General features: G+C 39.7%; 1 protein-coding gene across 3 annotated transcripts in view; it reads right to left on the bottom strand.

Annotated features, from left to right (window-relative positions):
* The window catches only part of PGCKA1 (PDCD10 and GCKIII kinases associated 1), a 41497-nt gene extending 25805 nt beyond the window's left edge, over nt 1-15692 (bottom strand). For all 3 annotated transcript variants that reach the window (XR_014590135.1, XM_083861731.1, XM_083861732.1), the window contains exon 1: nt 15539-15692. The gene's annotated coding sequence lies outside the window, so the exon portion shown is untranslated. The remainder of the gene's footprint in view (nt 1-15538) is intronic.
* Nucleotides 15693-18637: the final 2945 nt, after the last annotated feature.

Here is an 18637-nt window from a genome sequence, read left to right as displayed (position 1 = left end):
ACAAATGGCTTAATAGTAAAGATTATTCTAGCAGAGGTAAGAAATTTAGCTGAAGTCTTTTGCTTAAGGCTATGAAAATTGGGTGACTTTGAAAAATGGTATTTCTTTCCAGAAGGTGTAGTAGAAAAATGTTCTGAGCTATAATTAGTTGAATATGATACTTTTATTGCAACATTAGAAATAATTGTAATTACTTAACTTTGTGGTTGAAAGAATCTCAGTGTGCTTAGTGTTTGGTTATATATTTGGATAAGATATGTAGCCTTTAGGGCTCAGATTTCAGTGGGACTTGTTCATTATAATTTGTAATTGTGTGAATATTATATTGACACAATTAAAGAATGAGCCAGTATGAAACAAAGGTGCTTCAGATGACATTTTGAATCCTCAGAGCTAGGAAACACAGACTTAGGAACAGGTTCTCTTCATCAGTTTTGTTATATGCATATATATATATATATATATATATATATATATATATGCATATAATCCTACTCCCTGTAGTTAGTGTGGAAAGTCCTACACTACTAAATTTAGTTTTTAATAATGTACATTGCTCTAGAAAGTAAGTGAATTGCAGTCACTGCTGCTTCTTCCCCCTGCTTTTGGTAGGGTGCATCCTTCTTTGAGGATGAGTTTTTTCTTGAGAGGGTGGAACAAAGTTTGTCTTGCTTCACAATTATGAAGAGTGGAACAAATGGATGGGCCCTTATTCTATAGCTGACGTGCATTTAGGTAGCTCATCTTACATCAGTAATTGGTGTAATCAACCCTTGCTAAAACTGACGCATATTTTGTTTACTATTTGTTATGAAATACTTACACCCACAATGTGAACTCTCCTGTCGCATCTATGGGGTGGGGTTTGCAATCCAGGGGAGTTTGGCTGACAAATTTCTGGTATCTGCATCAGAGCAGCAGGAACACTTAGTCCTGGAGAGCCAGGACTAGAGCAGGTATCAGTGAGGTGAAGTGTTAATATGAGGCTTACTCAATGCTTACTGCTTTTCCTGAAGTTCCCGAACTTGGGTGTGGGAGGTGTAAAACTGTATCCAAAGGCCAGAAAACCCCACTGCCAAAGTAGTCAATGTGCATGCAAGACCAGACTGTGATGGGGCACAGTTCTCCTCTGGGTGAGAAACGCAGAAGGTTTTGTTAAAATTTAATGCTCACATAAGGGCCTAAAAGGCACATAAAATCCTGCTGAAGCTAGGATTGGATCCTCATCCATTTGAAATTTCTAGCTTTAATGTTGTCATTATTTTCATCCTCCAGACAAATTAAAGCTCAGGAGAAGGCATCAGCAGAGAGTCCTCTAAGCAAAGCAGGAGTAGAAAAGATGAAGATTTTGAAAGTCATTTCAGCAAAGCAGGCAGTAATGAAGAAGATTTTCAAAATGAAAACAGTTCCCTAATGTGGTCTCTAATGCCTTTTCAAAGTGGGTAGCAAAGATGTTTTTCAGACAAACTACTGTAATTCAATTAGACTGACCTAATTTTTATTTCTTCTCTTTCTCCTACAGATTTCCACACTGATACAATTTAGCTTTCTTAAAATTGTGTTATGGCTTGGAAGGGATTTGGGGACAGCACTGTTAATTGACAGAGTTTAACTACAGGAAATGTTCCCTAAAGCTTGCCTAGTCTCTATGCTCATTTGAGCTAAAAAAATCTTAAAAAGGACTTTGATTTGGGCAGATGAAACTTTTTATAAGGAAAGTAAACATTGTTGCAGCCCAGGGCAAATGCTACTGGATATGACTTATGCAATATAAAAATATATATAGTTATTCAATTAGGAGTAGAGATTATAGGCCCCTATATTTATATCATTCTCTTTGTGCTGACTGCTCACAGTGACACACTAACTGGCACAAACTCTCACTAAACACCTATAAACTCAGTCGTGTGCATCACATCCCACAGTTAGCAGAATTGGTTTTGCATTTAAAGCAGCTTTACCTGAAAATAGAAATTCTTACTGGGCTTTCTTCAGCAGCTTCTGTTTTCTTTATTTAACCTAATTAAATGCTGATTTAAAATGCATTGACGACATCAACATTTGAATAAGATTATGGAGTGACGGTTCTAGGTTCCACGACTTTGAAAGAAATAGAAGTTCTTTTCAAAGCATGAAATTATTTTTACTTGCAACTCATTCCTTAATTTAAAATTGCTAATCCTATGATAACCCAAGCAATGTTTAAACCTGAAGCCTAATTTGGCCATAGAAATGTGCTGCTGTGAAGCAAAAATAAACTAATAAAGAATCCAGATTTAAATCAGTGCATCATTCTTTTGTACAGAATTGCTTCAGTTTAACTATGCTAGTGCAACACCACCCTTTTATTTTAGAGTTGTGAGTGGTACACATTGCTCTTTCCACAGGGTGCTTTGGCAATGGTTTTGCAGCTGAAGCAATGCTACTGTGGCATTTAATATAGGCTGGGTTGTCACATTTCCAGTGCTAAGAGACCCCTGCCTGTGCTGGTGTGAGACTGCCTTCCTTGGCAGGTGTTGGTATGTACTTGGAATATGCATATGCAGGATTGAAAGCAAAAGGATAGTTTTAAATGGTGAGAGACATCCTCCCTGTTTGCAGTCTTTGTTCACTTCATATGTAAAGAAGGTCTGAAATTCAGGCATTTATTTTTCTGTTGTAGTTTTAACTTACTAACTGGTGTGATTTGTATGTAGTCCAGGGATTTTAAGCAGACAATGCAGTGCAAAAGTTATTATTACTCAATATTTCTTTTGATTTTACATTCAGAAATGGTATGTATCGCATCTTGAATGAGCTTTATTGAAATTTTGAAGTTGCTGAGGATAGATAAGTCTTTGCTAGACTATCCTTTTTCTGCAATGCAGTCATAGACGACTGATACCAGTCCTTCAGTCATGTGATTTCATTCTTCCAATGGATGTTTCCTCAGCTTTGACAAAACCTATTTTTAATGTTAAAATCAGTTAAAATCCTGGAGTTCAATTATGCATCGCAAAGCAAATAATGATGCAGTGCTTTTAATCACATTTAACTGATGGCGTAAGTGATTTATGGGAACTAAGAATAAATAATACCTCCAGTAATAATAAATAAATATTACCAATATTCCAATAAATAATACCTCCACTTTTTTTTCCTCTCAGCTGTTTGAACTCTTTCTCAGGTTCTACTGACAGGGATGCTTGTGTGGACAAGGGACTGGAGCCTGTAAAGGTCTGTGCTGTCCCTTGCAGTCTTCTACGTTTTTTGTTGTGATGATTCACCATATACACTTCCCAGATTTTGACATCTAGAGCCATTCCTATTTATTATAGATTTTTTTTCAAATGGCATGTATTAATAAAGAGTAGGGAAAAGTAAGTCTGATTGACAGAAGCTACAAAGATATTGCTTTGCTCTTGTGGAGCAAATGTAATTTTCTTGTGGTTCCTTTTTAAAGTTCTTTGTGAAAAGCCTATTTCCCCTTTAACTATATAGCATGATCCTTGTGATGGTCTTTACCTATTTGAGAGAGCCTTGAGGTTCTTGGGCCTCTGGAAAAAAATATTAGGCCTTGGTTTTTGTGCTCCTTCCCAGTTTGATATCCAAAGAACTGGGCTGCTGTCCCAGTTTGGATCACAATGCTGGAAAAGAAGAGATGGTGAAGAGACAGTAAAGTGGTTGAGTTACTAATGGAGACCTGGATAGCTGCTAAGTTCTATCAAATCCTGCCTTGTTCATGTCAAAGAGACATCAGAATTCATTTTAGCTAGGATGGACAAGCAAATCTGCATAAAAATTCAGTCAGTGCTCTCCTAACCCTTCTGCTGTCTGATCAAGTTTCAGAATCAACATCTCATTGTGATGAGGAAGGGGTCTGAAGGAATAAGATACTTTTGTCCTTTACAGGAAAGAAGGCCTTTTCACACTGTGCTGGCTGGCATATTACCTCCTGAAATCCTTTAATTGTATCAAGCTTTATGTTTTTATTTTCTCTGTAGCAATATGTTCTTGCAAAAGTGACTTACGAGTGACTTGCTGTGAAGTTTCCTGTCACATTTAAATTTCTGTGATGCTAAACTGCTGCTAAGAGTCAGCCCTCTTCTCATCTATTCCTTGTGCTCTACGTATTCAAGAGGAAAAAGTGAATTTGAAGCTTCACAATGAACAAAAGTGCTGAAAAAAACCACCAATCTGCTGTGGCTACAGTTTAACCCGAGTACATAAGGTGAGAGCCTGTGGTCAGAGGCACCTGCAGAAACCATTGCATTGCCCTGAGACAGCTGGAGCTGAGGGTGTCTCTGAGGTGCCCCCCTGGCTCTGAGTGCAGCGCCGAAATGGCCCCTGGCAATAGGGAGGAGTGGTTTTCCCCAGAGGTGAGACAGAGAGACAGCTCTATGCTGATTTCCTCCTTTCTTCCTGTAACAAAAGTTGTGTTTGTTAGTCAATTCCTTAGTCAGGTGGTGTTTAATAGCCAAAAACCAACATGGGAGTTTGCAAAACAAGCCTGTGGCTTAATCTGCAATACTTGTACTTGTGACATGATGTTAAACTACCAGCACTGCTAAAGCCTGAGAGGCCTTCACTATTATTACCTCTGGAAAGCAGCACTCTGCATGGGATGGTGTATACAAAGGGAACAAAGCTTGGCTAGGTCAAGCTATATTGAAAGATCTGGTGTTTTATTTTTTTTTTTTTTTTTAATTTTTTTTTGTTGTTTTTTGTTTTTGTTTTTGTTTTTGTTTTTGTTTTTGTCTTCATTATTACCTTTTCAGATAGTAGAAAGGTTTTCTAATGTGAAAGAAGTGTGGAAACTTGAGAAATGATGTCTCCATAGGCAAAGCCTAAGAAGAAAGAAGCAGGTAGCAAACATTAATATGAGGGCAATTAGCTGTGTATTTTGGGTGGAGCAATGATTGGGGAGAACAGCTTTGTGATTAACAGGCCTGACCAACTCCCAACAGTCTGGCTGTGCTTCCTGCTGGCACTGCCTGCCTGTGCTCGCTGTTGTTCTAGATGTGGGTGCACTGCAGGAGTGGCCCATGGGACACAGCTCTGGTCCAGCTCCATCTACAGCCAAGTGCCATTCCATAGGAGAACAATTCATAATTCCCTACCTAGCTGTATGGAATATTAGTATTTTTATGCATGAGACACTGTCTAGCAAAATCTGTTTTGTCGTCTTAAGTTCTGTTACTAGGCTTGACAGTAGCATGCTACTGGTAGATCCCTTCTGTCTGAGCAAGGCAACTTGACAGCTACATTATCCTAAGCAATGTAAAGTTCAGAAACTTGGTGTTTCCTTGACTTTGGAGAGTCCCTGCTGCCCTGGGTGAGCTCTGAGTTGCCTCATGAGTTCCAGTGTAGACATTGGAACCCACTGTGGCCAAAGCCACATGCGGCAGTGGTCACCACAGGTTGTGCAATAATTCCTGATGACACCCATCATTTGGGATTTCAGGTACCTGCAATTGTGTGCCTCCTAAATCCAAAGGGTTTAAAACACAGAGCATTTATTTCTCAGAGATAATGTATTTAATAATAAGCAAGATGGGATTGGGTTCCAATTCTTATTCTCCCTAAAGTAAGAATGTGCTGGAAACCTGGATCCAGTCTGGAACAGTCTAGGTAATCTAGAAATGTTTAGATATGGTATGTGTTATTAGGTGTCTCTGGGACAGCCAAAGCAGCAAGGCCTTTATCCCTTTTGGTGCTTGTAGATGCTGCTGTAACACAAACAAGGAAATGCTGCAAACCCCTGATGGTAAATTAGAGACATGGCACCTGAACTTCCTTGCATGGAGAAATCCTGCAGGAAGGGAGGGGGCCAAATCCTGAATTATAATGGGAGCTGGGTAATTGTATACTGTGAGTAAAAAACGCCTCGGAGTCTTCCAGGTGTCTCACCTGGATGCTTCAAAAAGGCCATTCATGGAAAGCTTTGTGGCAATCAATTGCAACCTTGCTTCCATAAAAGGATCTTCAGGCCTCCTGGAAAGCAAAGGAAGTGCCTGGAAAAAGTAGGGTAGATCTCAGGTTCTGTTTCAGGCAAGACTTTCTTACCAGGTCTTTCAAAAAGGTTAATTGACATGAAGGCTAAATCATATTTGTGTTGTGTTTTTCTGGATTAGAAATAAATTGTTTCTCAGTGGGAGAAAAGTGAATTGGCTCAGTAAGGAGAAGATTCTCTCAAATCAGGCATTTCTAGCCTTTGTTTTCCACATAGGTGTGTTATTTTTCCCATGGGAGGAAAGTACCAAAAGATCTCTCTGTGTGGGAAGGTGGCATGGGAGGAGGGTGAAGCTAGTTCTGCAAACATGCTTATTTCAAATACCACCCTAGAGAAAGGCTGCAAACTTTTGGAGACTGGGCTCCATGTGGTAGGTGGGAGGGGGTTTCTGTGCTATTGATTAATTTCAAATTGTGTGGGATTTTTCTGGCATAAATGCATAGGATCTTTGCCAATTTAACTTAATTTTCCTTCTGTCAGGAGCTGCAAAAGCTGTGTGAGGACGATATTTTGGGGATGAAGGACTCCAGTATCAGCAGGCCTTGATGGAGTTAATCTTTCCATTTTGTTTGGGAGAAGGAGTATGACTTTTCCTGGGCAGTAGTGTATTCACTCATGTAGTTTCTTTTGCAAGAAACTTTCTTTTCTAGAGCCTTACTCAGGAAACTCAGTACAGAGCACAAAAGGCTTTTTAAAAATGTATTTTTGAATATTATCCTTCTTACTGGGAATGCCATGGAGATGAGAAAAAACCAAACCAACCTGAATAAAGAACAGATCCTGCAGGGTAGCAATAGACTTGCACAGGTTGAGAAACAGAAGGCCAAATCTACAAAACAGAAAGCTCTTGATGGACTCAGTCCTTGGGTTAGAGAATTTGTGCCACTATCTAAGTAAGCTATTCAACCGTCTTAGAACTGCACTGCACTCTCAGTTCTGTGGACAGAGCAATATTGCAGGCTGTAGGAATGTGAGATAAACTAGACTTGTACTGGCCAAAAAAAAGTCTGTTGTACTGAACAAAGAGAACTCAGTCTATGATTAACTTTATTTCATGTCAAGAGCAGAACATACAAATCTAGGCTCTTTCACGGCATAATAGTGAACAATACAAGCCCTGTAGCACAAGCATACCACTGCTGGATTATTTGTCCAAATGTACTTTAGAGAAATTCAGTCAGGTTTAGTTTATGCTAATAAATATTCATTTAATGCAGCTGTTACAGCAGTGCAAACTGCAAAAGCAGTAAGTTTGCAATAAGCCATGCTCCTGGGGCTCATCTCAAATATTGGCCTTATGAAACAATTTGTATGCACATTTGCCTTTATGCATCAAACTAGAATGATATAGAGAATGGAAAAGAATTTCAGAAAATAAGAAGAATCAGTGGCTTACAAACATCATAATTGTTTGATAAAGGTAATTTTGTGGCAGCTTAACAATCAACAAATTTGGGGGGAAATATGAAACTTTAACTTCTTGAAATGGGCAGATAGAAGCCACAGGGAAAAGAGACAATGTTGGTTTCACTATTTCAAAGAAAAATTATAGAAGAATAGAGGATTGAGGAAAAAATTGTATTTTCTGTAAATGTGGCTGTAAGATTTCAAGTTATAACTGGATTTTCAAATTGGAATGCAAACAGAAGGAAAAGATACTGAAACCTGTTTATAAATAGCTTTAGTTTGCAGAGTCACACCCTTGGCTTGTTACTGCTAGCCCAAAGTGAGTCCTACACAAAGGAGTAGGTATGACCTACAAAGCACATGCTATAAATTCATTGTTCAGAAAAAACCTATATTTTCCTGGCAAGACTGAAACAGAAGATGATGAATGAACAGCTTGGCCACTTGCCCAAATTCATAACTCCTAGAAGGTTTGAGAATCAGTCAGCTGCACACTGGGCACAATGTTTGGGCTAAGGCATACAGAGAAGAATGGATTTTGAGAAATGAAAGTAAAACCTGGAGAAAAATATACTTGGTGCAGAAGAGTCAGGTTTGAAAGAAGAATTTGATTTTGCTAATTTTAAAAAACAAACATCACCAAGTTGTCCTGTATGGAAACAGTGATAAAAATAATTTTATCACTTTCTTCATTATTCCTTATCCTTGTTGCTTTTTAATTGGATCATAACATGAAATCCAGATAACTAATACCGCTGGCATTGTGACACCTGGAGAAGATGCTTTCCTCATCAGAAGAATTTTACATGTTGTGGGAGCAAATTTATTTTATTCTGTGAGCAAAATAATAATATTGTTAATTATGTCAGGTATTGGTAGTCCAGAGTTCACATAAATGCCTGGCATGTTAGGGGCACCAATTGTTTATAATTAGGTATTTCAGCCAATGATAAGGCTGGGATGTGCCTGGCTCAGGCAGGTATTTCTGAGACAATCTTGCAGCCTGTAATCTGGAACTGCTTAGGCCTAGACACCTGTGGGGATGTTTGAGAAGGATCAAATATGTGCACTAAGATTAGGAATCCTTCTAAAACACAATAAGCCATACGAGTCAGCTTCTGTATCAGATTTTATCTGTGTCTTCTCTCATACCAGACATAGCCTAAAAGATACTTAAACACCTGATGCATTTATTTTTCCTTCACCTTTTTTTTGGTGGGGGCGGGGGTGGGGGTATGGTGGTGAAGTGGGATATGTCTTTTCCCCCAGTTTCACTGCTCAAGATGTTTCTCCAACACAACGTTGCTTTTACATAACAAGTGTGGGAAACATACCAGGATGCTTTTTTTAACCTTGTTGTTCCTGAGCGTGTCACATAAAGATTGGTCAGCAGAGAGTAGAAAAGCATAGTTACAGAAGACTGTGAAAATGGAAAACAAACCTTTTAAAACAGAAGAAGACTCAAAAACAATTATAAGTCACACTCAAAAATTTTCAAGCAACAACTCTGATACAATACTTTAATAAAGGCCCTTTTATGTACTGTGACTTTTTCTCTTACATGAGTTTTTTTCGATTCAAAGGGTTTTTTTTCTTTTAAATACAACACTTTGATTAAAGTGTAAAGCATAGAGTTAATTTAATCTAGAGCTCTTTAGAGTGCAGGTGAACTTTTCCATTTGGTTATTTTAAACCAATTTCCTTCACAGACATTGAGTGATGATGGGTGCCTAAGGGGATGATTAGACACAATTTCATGAACAAGAGCAAAGAGCTTTTTAGTTATCAATACAATAACAATTTCTCAGAACAAGGCAGATCCAAAGTATTGACCACTGTGTCAAAAAGGTTCAAATGTTTCTAAAATGTGATAATGGTGAGATAGCAGTGAAATACAGCTGCATTTCTGTAGTATTATTGAATTGCTGATCTCGATTGCATTTGCAACCTTTTTTAGTCTCTCAATAAAACAATACTTGAAAACTATAGGAAAGGATTCATTGCCTTTAAAGACTTTGTCTGGCATCAAGACAGCTTAGTAATTTCTTTTCTTCCTTTAATCCTGTGCAAAAGAATGGGCTATATGCACCAAAATTATCAATGAAGATTGCACTATCACGTCTAATTTGCTGGAGTGTGTTTTGCCTGTGGGTTTGTTCATGATGCTGTAATGCTGTATGCTAACACCAGGCTGACATTTCCAGCAGAACTCCTTGTTCCAGGGACTATAAATGGTGTGCCTCAGGTCACACTGTCGTAAAGCAAATATCTGCTGCTTGTGCTGGAACTTTATTTATTGGTCAATCTGACATATTACCCTGTGACAAGAAAGTCACTGGGTTGGTTTTCTAAAGGGTGTTAGTCTCTAGAGGCAGATTTGGCTCTTAGGGAATTTGGGAGACTTGGATTCAAATTCTTCCTCTACCCAGAGATGGGGGCTGATTTACCTCCTTGCTTCTCAAACCTGGCTTTCCTCCACATGGAAAATCTGGGTAGCTATGTGCTCTGGAACAAATAATTTCTCTCTTACTCTCCAGGAGGAAAGTCCAGCCACACTGATATCGGTGGTGCCACTGCAAAGCTTTATTGTGGAAGGATGGAAGGAAAATGAAAGAAAGCTGAGGCTGTAGTTTGATGGACAACTGGGTTCTGGTAACTGGCTGTGAAAACAGCAAGCTGACCTTTCCTTAGCATCTTTTTGCCCTTGGCTTTCCTCTGTTTTCTTAAACTGTCTTTGAGGTTTTTTGATCATCTGTACCCTAGTAAATCCCTATGTTTTTGCTCTATATAAACAAAAAGTGAATGGAAATATTTTTATAGAAGGTAATTAATGGGATAATTGCACTGAGCATTAGTTTTTAATGTATATTGGTAAATATGAACTAGTCTTTTAGCAATCTGTGTGCATTCATCCACAGCAATGGAAAATACTCCCAAGTGATTTTAATTTTAAAAGAGATGTTGAAGACAAAAATTGGACGCGGTACATGGTGATAGCTCCTCGGGCCCCTGGTAGCCTTCCATCAGGGCTGATGGCTGTAGTTTTTATTTCATTCACACTGAAAATGAAATCTTATGGTATTCTTGGTGTTCATTCCTTTCTCTACATTTGCCCCTGAAATGGTGCCTGGCAGCTGAATTATCTTTTCTGTGCAGACATTGCCTATTCAATGCTGATTCAGTGGGGACATGCACGTACTCTGACAACAAAGTTCAGGGCTGATACTGAGCCATGGAACATCTGCTAAACTCACACGGGGAAAGGGAATATAAAAACAAATACACAAAGGGCACACATACTGAGATGGTAAATATTGTTTTTTCCATGCCACACCCAAACCAGAAATAGAGGCAGAGGAGGCCTTAACAAAACTTGATTCAGGTTCCTGACAGCTGACAGTAACTGCTTGTTTTCCACTGAGCTGTAAGTGAACAAGACTGCCAGCTTACTTCAAAAGCATGAATTAGCCTGAGACTTAGGCTTCTTTTACTATGAGTAGATCAGAAGCAGATGAGAAGAATAGCTCCATGGAAATGTGTTGTGTTAAAGTCATTTTAATGTGAGTGCTATCAAGCTTGCCATAAAAAAGAGGGAGAGTGGATAACATTTTTTTTTTTTGAGGTAATAAAGTTCCTGTACTGTAGTGGGGCAGCATGGATTCACTGGCCAGACAAGTGGAACAGCTGGCAAGGGGGCAGTCCCAGGACTGGGAGCTGCCCTGGCACAGTGGGCCTGGGTTCTGGTGGGGGGGTTCTGCCCCCAGCACAGCCCAGAATGGAGGGGAGGAAATTACTGGGTGGCTGTGCCAGGGCATAGCTGGTGCTTCTGCATCCCAGGCTGTTGCACAAAGCTCAGGTGTTTAATAAGGTAGATAAAACTGGGCACTCCCAAATCTACTGCTGATAGAAAAGTGGCTGTGGGTTGAAGGGGGAAGTGAGTGTAAGAAATACAGTCCAGTCAACACATACAGTCATTGCAATAAATTCCATGGGGAGGATAGGTAATCAGGGGAGGAACAGACCTGCAGTCTGGTGGGCCCTCAGGACTATGGACATGTGGCTCCACATGGCTCATTTGAGTCATTCTCTGCCTCTGCTGCCTGAAAGCTGCTGTCAGATACTCTGCATCAGAGTGTATCATAAGAGGACATCAATGCTAACCTCTCTGGAAAAGTGCCTTAACATCCAGATGCACCTGCTCTGAGCATGGCAGATTGGGCAGATGTGAAATAATCTGTTTTGTTATGGTCTGGAGAGCTTCTGTCCAGCACAGGCAAACATGTGCTGCTGCCATGCTGTTTCTGCTGGCAGCACTGTGCTGGGTAGCACCAGCACCACTTGCATCAGGTTATTTCTTTTCTCCTGTCCTCTGTTGGCAGCATGAGGATTTGATATGGTTCCTACTGGAACCAGTGAGAAGAGTTCCCAGGGTGGACTTCATACTGAAAGGGTTTTCAGTTATTGGGAGTGTGTTATTCTTGACATGGGGTACACTTGTCCTTATTATTCAGCTCCTTCAGAAAAGCAGATTGTCTGCAATAGCAAGGCATTGGACCTTTATGTATACGTAAAATCATAGACTAACTGCTCTTTTATAGAAAAACATAACTATATTAAAAAGCTGGAAGTGGTGCAAAGTTGAGCCAGGTCAAGTTGGTAACATTAAAAAGAGTAAGCCCCAAGGAGAAGTCTTACTCTTCCTTGCTATCCTAAATGGAAAAGTAACTTGTGTGAATTAATTATAGAATATTCAACCAGAAATATTTTTCTAACCAGAAGGCATCTGTGCCTTTGAGGCAAACATCTGTGATAAAAGTGAAAAAAAGGTGGTTAAACAAACTTGCATAAAAATGGCAGACAGAGAAAAAGTCACACCAAAAAAACCTCAACTTGGGCCTTTTTTCCCCCTGCCTCCTCCTGTAAGTGATTAAATGTTTGGTCTCCATGCAACATATTCAGTTGTTAATAAAATTTTAAAGTTCCTCTGTATGTCTAAGTGAAAGTGACCCAGAGGAGAACTCACAGGAAAATTGCCTTTTTTTTTTTTTTTTTTTTCCAAAAATCCCTTTTGACCTAACTCATAGATCAAAACCTATGACCACTCTACCATAACTCATTTATTTTGTCCATTTTGATATCAAACTTTCAATAAGTAAAACTACATTGTGTTTTATACCTTATTCTCCATAGCAATATATCCTGCTTGCCAGCGCACTTCTGTAGAATTTTCATGAATCATTGTTTGGGCATGAAGTTTTGACATTGATTCTCCAGCATGATCAAGTGTGAAATGAGGTGCTTCTGCTTAAAGAGCGGTGGGATTTGGCCACCTGCTCTGGTTAGCCATGCCCTCCCCACCATGAGTGTTGTGTGGAAGGCATGGGCATACTCTGCTGACAGGTGATCAACATAATCCTTAGAAAGACAGGATCTGAAGGAGAAATTATAAGTTCCAAAAAAATATTTATTGCCTGACTACATTTCATTATGTTTCAGTGGGTTGAGTGTTTCCCCCACCCCTGTCCTTTGTGAAATAGTGAAAGATGTACACAATGCTGAGGCCGTGTTTAACTGGATATAGTGCAAACACAGCTAAAGACCATCCCTTCCTGAAAGATGTGAAGAAAGACTTTCCTTAGTTTTCATTCAGTGAAGTCTGAGAGCAAATACTTTTAGCAAGTTTATTTCCTTGAGGTCAGGTACAAACAATAGTGTGGTTGGAGAAGGGCCTCAACCCTCAAAAATGTTTGCCTTGCATGGTGATCCACTCTTAACCAGGCTTTCCAAGGAAGGAAGTCATGATTGCCTTCACTTGAAGAATTGCTCTATCTTGCCACATACCTAGAGCTGTGCAAAAATCATTGGGTTGATTTTCAGTATTAGCCTTATGTGTGGTACAAGATCTGCAATCTGGAAGATCTGGATTGCCTTTTGATCCATGCTTGTCTTAGCTTTGGGGAAAGAGAAAACTATTCTAAATTTCTGATAGTGTTTTGATTTTTATATTTGCTTGGCTTTCCCCAAAATTCTAGAGAAAAATTCTCCCTTAGGTTTCCAATAATCTCATTTTCCAAAAACCTCTCTCTTCTTTTGGTTATGAGCAGGAAGTATTTGATTTGTGTTTCTTCCCTGTGAAACAGCATTACATTTGGTTCGATATTGATGTGACAAAGTAAGAAAATAGGTTTGTTTTTATCATCAGAAAAAAATAAAAAGTAATAATTAGAGCAGTACAAATTTCTGCACTAAGAGTAAAATTTTGGGCATAAAATAAATCTTAACTACTAGAGTGCTTGACAGCAAGTGCCTCATTTGTATTCTTTCTTTAGGAAAGGAGTTAAGGAAGGCTCCCTCTCATTCAATGGCCACTCTGTCTTTCCGGCTACAGAGTTAACAGTGCATTGTACCTTCCACCCTACAAAGACACTTTGTGTAATTAATATTCAACAAATTTAACTGCTGAGCTACTAAACTGGTTTGCCACGACACACGCAACTTGTACAAACATTTCTTAGAAGAGACTGGCCATGGCAGGCTGTTTTTCATGTTTCAGGTGCAATGTTCCTCTCAGGGAAACCTGTGATTGGCTGTTTATTTGGGAGCTGTGGTGTTCCTGTCACTCCCCTGAGATATAAATGTAGCTTAGCAAATAAGCCCCTTATCTACAACAGTTTCTAAATAGATTTTTGTAAATAATATAGGCTCAGAAGTCAGTTATATTAAACTTGGAGCAGTTCTCTTAAAGTGTAGTGGTTTATTGCTACACTCTAATCGACACAGTTGGGAGCTACTCTGTCAGGACATTGGTACAATGAGTTTGTGTTGATAAAGAGATACTTCATGGCTCAGGCTGATCTAGGCTGTGCTGGGATCAGCCCTCCTCAACATGAGACCTACTGTGTTTCAAGATGAGCACCCTGAAAGTGAATGACAATTTTTTTGAAGTGCCGCTGGTAAACTTGTTTGGACTAAATTTTTTTTTTAAAATACTGGTAATGACAGCCCCCTTTTTTTTCACCAAGAAAGTTGAGAGCTTATTTGAAGCAAGTTGCTTCAGGTATTATGATTCTCTACTTCTTTTAGTATTTCCTAGCATTATGTGGAAACAAGAAAAAGAGATGTGTTTTATGGAATGAACTATGGAAAAATTACATTGCTGGCAATCAACACCCAAGCATTGTAGGAGCAAAACAATAAACACTGCTTGCTTCTTTTGAGCAGTAGGAATCCTCAGGATGTTGCAATTCTATGATGCACTAGAGATTTGTTAGTAAATTTGGATTCTGTAACCCTCTAGAATGCAGTCTTTAACTAAATTCCTATAAAGGTATTAAAAAACAGAGTATGTAGAACACTCTCTGAAAACGATTACAGTTTAACAAAAATTGTGATGAGAATAAGGTCTCTGTGATGAAAATGCTAACACTGTAGCCTGGAAAAGTAAAAAAAAATTAACTCCTGCAATATTGCCAGTAATTGTCAGTGCAACTTTATCGCTCCACGTGAAAACTGATATGCTTTAATGCAATTTAAATTCTCAATTTAAATAAACTGTTTTTAACTGACTTTCCTCTTAATCTGTATTTTGCCATTTTATTCTCCTTTTATGGAGCACTGTAGTAGTCCCCATCTGTCTTTCATCTGCTTTTGTAAGATTTTATTTTTAAATGTACCAAATTCTAGGAGGGGAATTTAGAAATCATGTAAGTAAGTTCATTGAGGAAGCCAAATCCGTTAAAACGCACTTGGATTAGTGACTGAAACAATGTGCAATTCACTATGTAAGGAAGTTAGAAGAGTTCTAAATCCCTTCATTTCCGACATCAAAGACATATTAACTCCTCCTTCCCCCCACATACTCCAACCGAACAAGTTTAATAAATAAGAGATCTTTAAAAACATTGCTTTTTAAATAGGTTTGGCTTAAAATTTGTTTTCTTTGGATTTCTACTGAGTCAACTGTATTTCTGAGTGTAAAAACAATCCTGACTCTACAACAGGTGGATCAAGTGAGATCAGATATTTTCAGGATAATGTTCTTAGACAGTTTTGAAAGGTAGAAAAGAGAGTACAAAATATGCCCTGTAAACAGTTCCTCTAGAAAGCACAAAGTTACAAGTTTAAAAGAACTTTTCCTACCTGTAGCTTTTGTGTGGATCAGGAAGTGTAGCTTTTCCTGATTACAATCTTCCATGGCTTAGCTTGGCTTCTGCATTTGAATGTTAAATATGTAAGAATGCCTTGTTTAGCTTGGGAGTTTGCATGACCTCTTAATGAGACACTGTAGTTAGTGTCATTGGGTATTAAGGCATCATGTGACTCTAGATGAAAATAAAATCCTTTAAAGTTTGCATTTAATACTTCCTAGAATCTGTAACCCTTTACCTGCAAGCTGGATAAAAACCTGAGAGAACTCACCGTTTTCTGGCCAGAGTAAGAAAAAGGAGAAGCGGAAGAACACGTGCCAAATAATTCCTTTCCTCCGGGACAGTCACAACGACCACAACAAAGCCTGAGCCTGTCAGTGTATTCATACTTCCATTTGCATAGTCTTAAAATTAAATCTTCCCATATCACAAACAGTGCTGGGGGGATTTGGCAGAAAGTTCCTCTGTTGCATGTTGCCTGGCAATGACATTTATTCCCCACTGTTTTGTGTGATTCTCTGAAGAGGAATTCAGCTCTGAGGTGCATTTGCAGGCGGGCGTTGTGTCACATTTACCTGTGAAAGCTGCCGGCTTCTCTGGAGTCATTTTGATTTGAGTGTGGTGTTTCCAGAAATGATATGAAAGACGTTCTGTTGCTACAACCAGTCGAGAGAGTTTTGCCTGTGCAGGAGGAGAGATTTAAGTTAGGTAAGCGCTGGGTCATGTGTGATCTTTAACATATGTCGATATACCTGGAAACTGAAAAACAAACCTCCTGGAAAGAACTGGCACTAAGATTGCATCACCTAACTGCCTGTGTCGCAGCTGGGGGGTGCAAACAAAGCAGGACTAACAAAGCCTTCTCGATAGTACAGATAGTACAACTAAATCTCTCTCTCTTTTTTTTTTTTTTTTTTTTTTTTTTTTTTTTTTTTTTTTTTTTTTTTTCCTATTAAGCCTCAGGGAAGCACTTATATGAAGTTTGGCTGCTGTGTTGAGTAAGCCTGCTGTTCTCACTCTAAATAATGCCGGATTTACAGTTGCCTCCCTGTCTGGCAGAGATTGCATCCTCACCTTCCCTGTGGAAGGAGGGTGCTGGATGAAAATCACCAGGGGCTTGCTTTGCCCTGCTGTAGTTCCCCTGCAGTGAGCTGGAGCCGGGACTGTCAAGCTCACGTCAGCAGTGGGCTGGGGCAGGCAGCCCCGTGCCCGGGAGCAGGGATTGGATTCAGATGCGCCTCCTGCTGCAGGAGCCAGCACATGTAGGGGGTGAAACGTCACGTGCCGGCAAAGAAATGAATAAAAGCTGCTTTGGATATTCTTGTTTTAAGCAGACAACTATGTCATAATGTGAAGACCAAGTATCCCTTGCAGGCTAGGAGCTAGCGTGTTGCAAAGCTCTGCAACAGGTTTTAGGCACATTTAAAATATTTTTCTCCTGCAAACAATTAGTTTTAGCTGAAAATAGACTTCAAGAACCAGGAAGTTTTTTTAGTACAAAACCTTTGCTAAACTCTCCAAAAGCTCTCTGGTCAATAAATAAAGAATTGCCAGCCTAATTTATCCCAAAGATGTGAGGGAGGTGGGAGATGAAGACAGTTTAGGGCTACCTCTGCAGCTTCCCCCCTGCATGGATCTGCAGCCATGGGCAGCCCAGTGCACAGGACCGGGCTTATGGCCCTGCCCAGCCGGAGGTCACCCCCTGGCCAGCTCTGTGGTATTTTGCCTGTGGTATTTTGCCATTGTAATTTTGGCTACTGAGCTAATGAGGTGGGCTAACAGGCCGAGAAATGTCCCAGTCCAAAAGCTGCGTTTTAAGGCAGGAGGCCGCTCAGAGGCAGTGAGGCTGCCTTCCCCCTTCTCTTGATGCTTGGCATCCTTTTCAGACCCCTTCCATAGCTGCTGTATTTTTTGTTGTTCCACAGACTGTTCATTCTTGAGATTTCTCAGACCAACACCCGGTACTTATTTTGTAGTAGAGAAGTTCTGCCTCAGCCCCTGCAATCCCAACCGTGCTGTGCTTCATGAACCTTTTCTGTGAGTATGTGTGAACTGCTGGGATCTTTTTGGGTTGATCGCCGGACAGGTTTTCACAGATGTGTCCTGCAGGAAATGATCATTTGTCTCACCAATCCACAGTGCTTTTTCAAAAACACAGGTGTGGCACTTTTTCAAAGGAAAAGTAGTTGAGACATTCAGCCTTCAGAAATCTTTTTCTTCTAATCTCATTCTGGTACCTTAGTCGACTGTTTTGGCTGAGGTTTTCTGGAGAATGTTCCTGCTTAGATAGAAAGCTGCCTCGATAAATTGCAGCCTAAAAGGCTAACTTCATGACTTCATATGTGATTGTCAATGTGATAACTGGCAATTTACTAGCAAGAAATGGGATAATATAGACAAATGGCAGCAAACTATCCAGTTGCTTTGGGGATATTTTCATCTGTACTAAAGCATGTCTGCATTTTTGCTTCATCTCTCACCTTGCAATTCTGTGTATTACACTTTAAATATGCTAACTAGATCTATTTTAGTCTAGAAGCTTTCTCACATGCACTGAAATGCATGTGTAATCAGAGATGTAGTAGGAGAGCAGGCAGATGATTTTATTTATACAGTATTATGTGGTGAAAGCTCTGACAGTGGGGACATGTAAACACGCCTTAAATCCATTTTTGTATATTCCCTGCTGTGGCTGGAGAGGAGACCAGTGAGCTACCACCAAAAGAGCAGGTGCTACAAATGGAGAGGGTACCATGGCTGGGAATATATCAGGAGCTTTGCTGGGTCAGGATGGGAGCTTCGCCCACCCTGGCAAGCAGGGGCAGCATAGGTCTGGGATGACAGGGGCTTGGTAGGGGCAGATTTTAACAGTCACTTGGGGAAACGTGTGATTTTACAAGCATGTTATACTGGACTGGAAACATTCCCTCACACTCTTCTGCTTATTGCCCTCTGTTTTCAAGTGAATTGAGCACTGTATAGCTTGTCCTTGGTAGTGAAAGACCCTTTTTCACAGAAGGGTGATGGTTCAAACTGCCCATTCTGGAGAAACACATGATAAAATGCCTCATCCTGCCTTGGGAAAGATAAT

Source organism: Zosterops lateralis, assembly GCF_965231275.1.
Source record: "Zosterops lateralis genome assembly, chromosome: 5".
Taxonomy (NCBI): domain Eukaryota; kingdom Metazoa; phylum Chordata; class Aves; order Passeriformes; family Zosteropidae; genus Zosterops; species Zosterops lateralis.
Note: the sequence above shows the minus strand (reverse complement) of the source record. Positions and strands in the feature narration are given on the sequence as shown.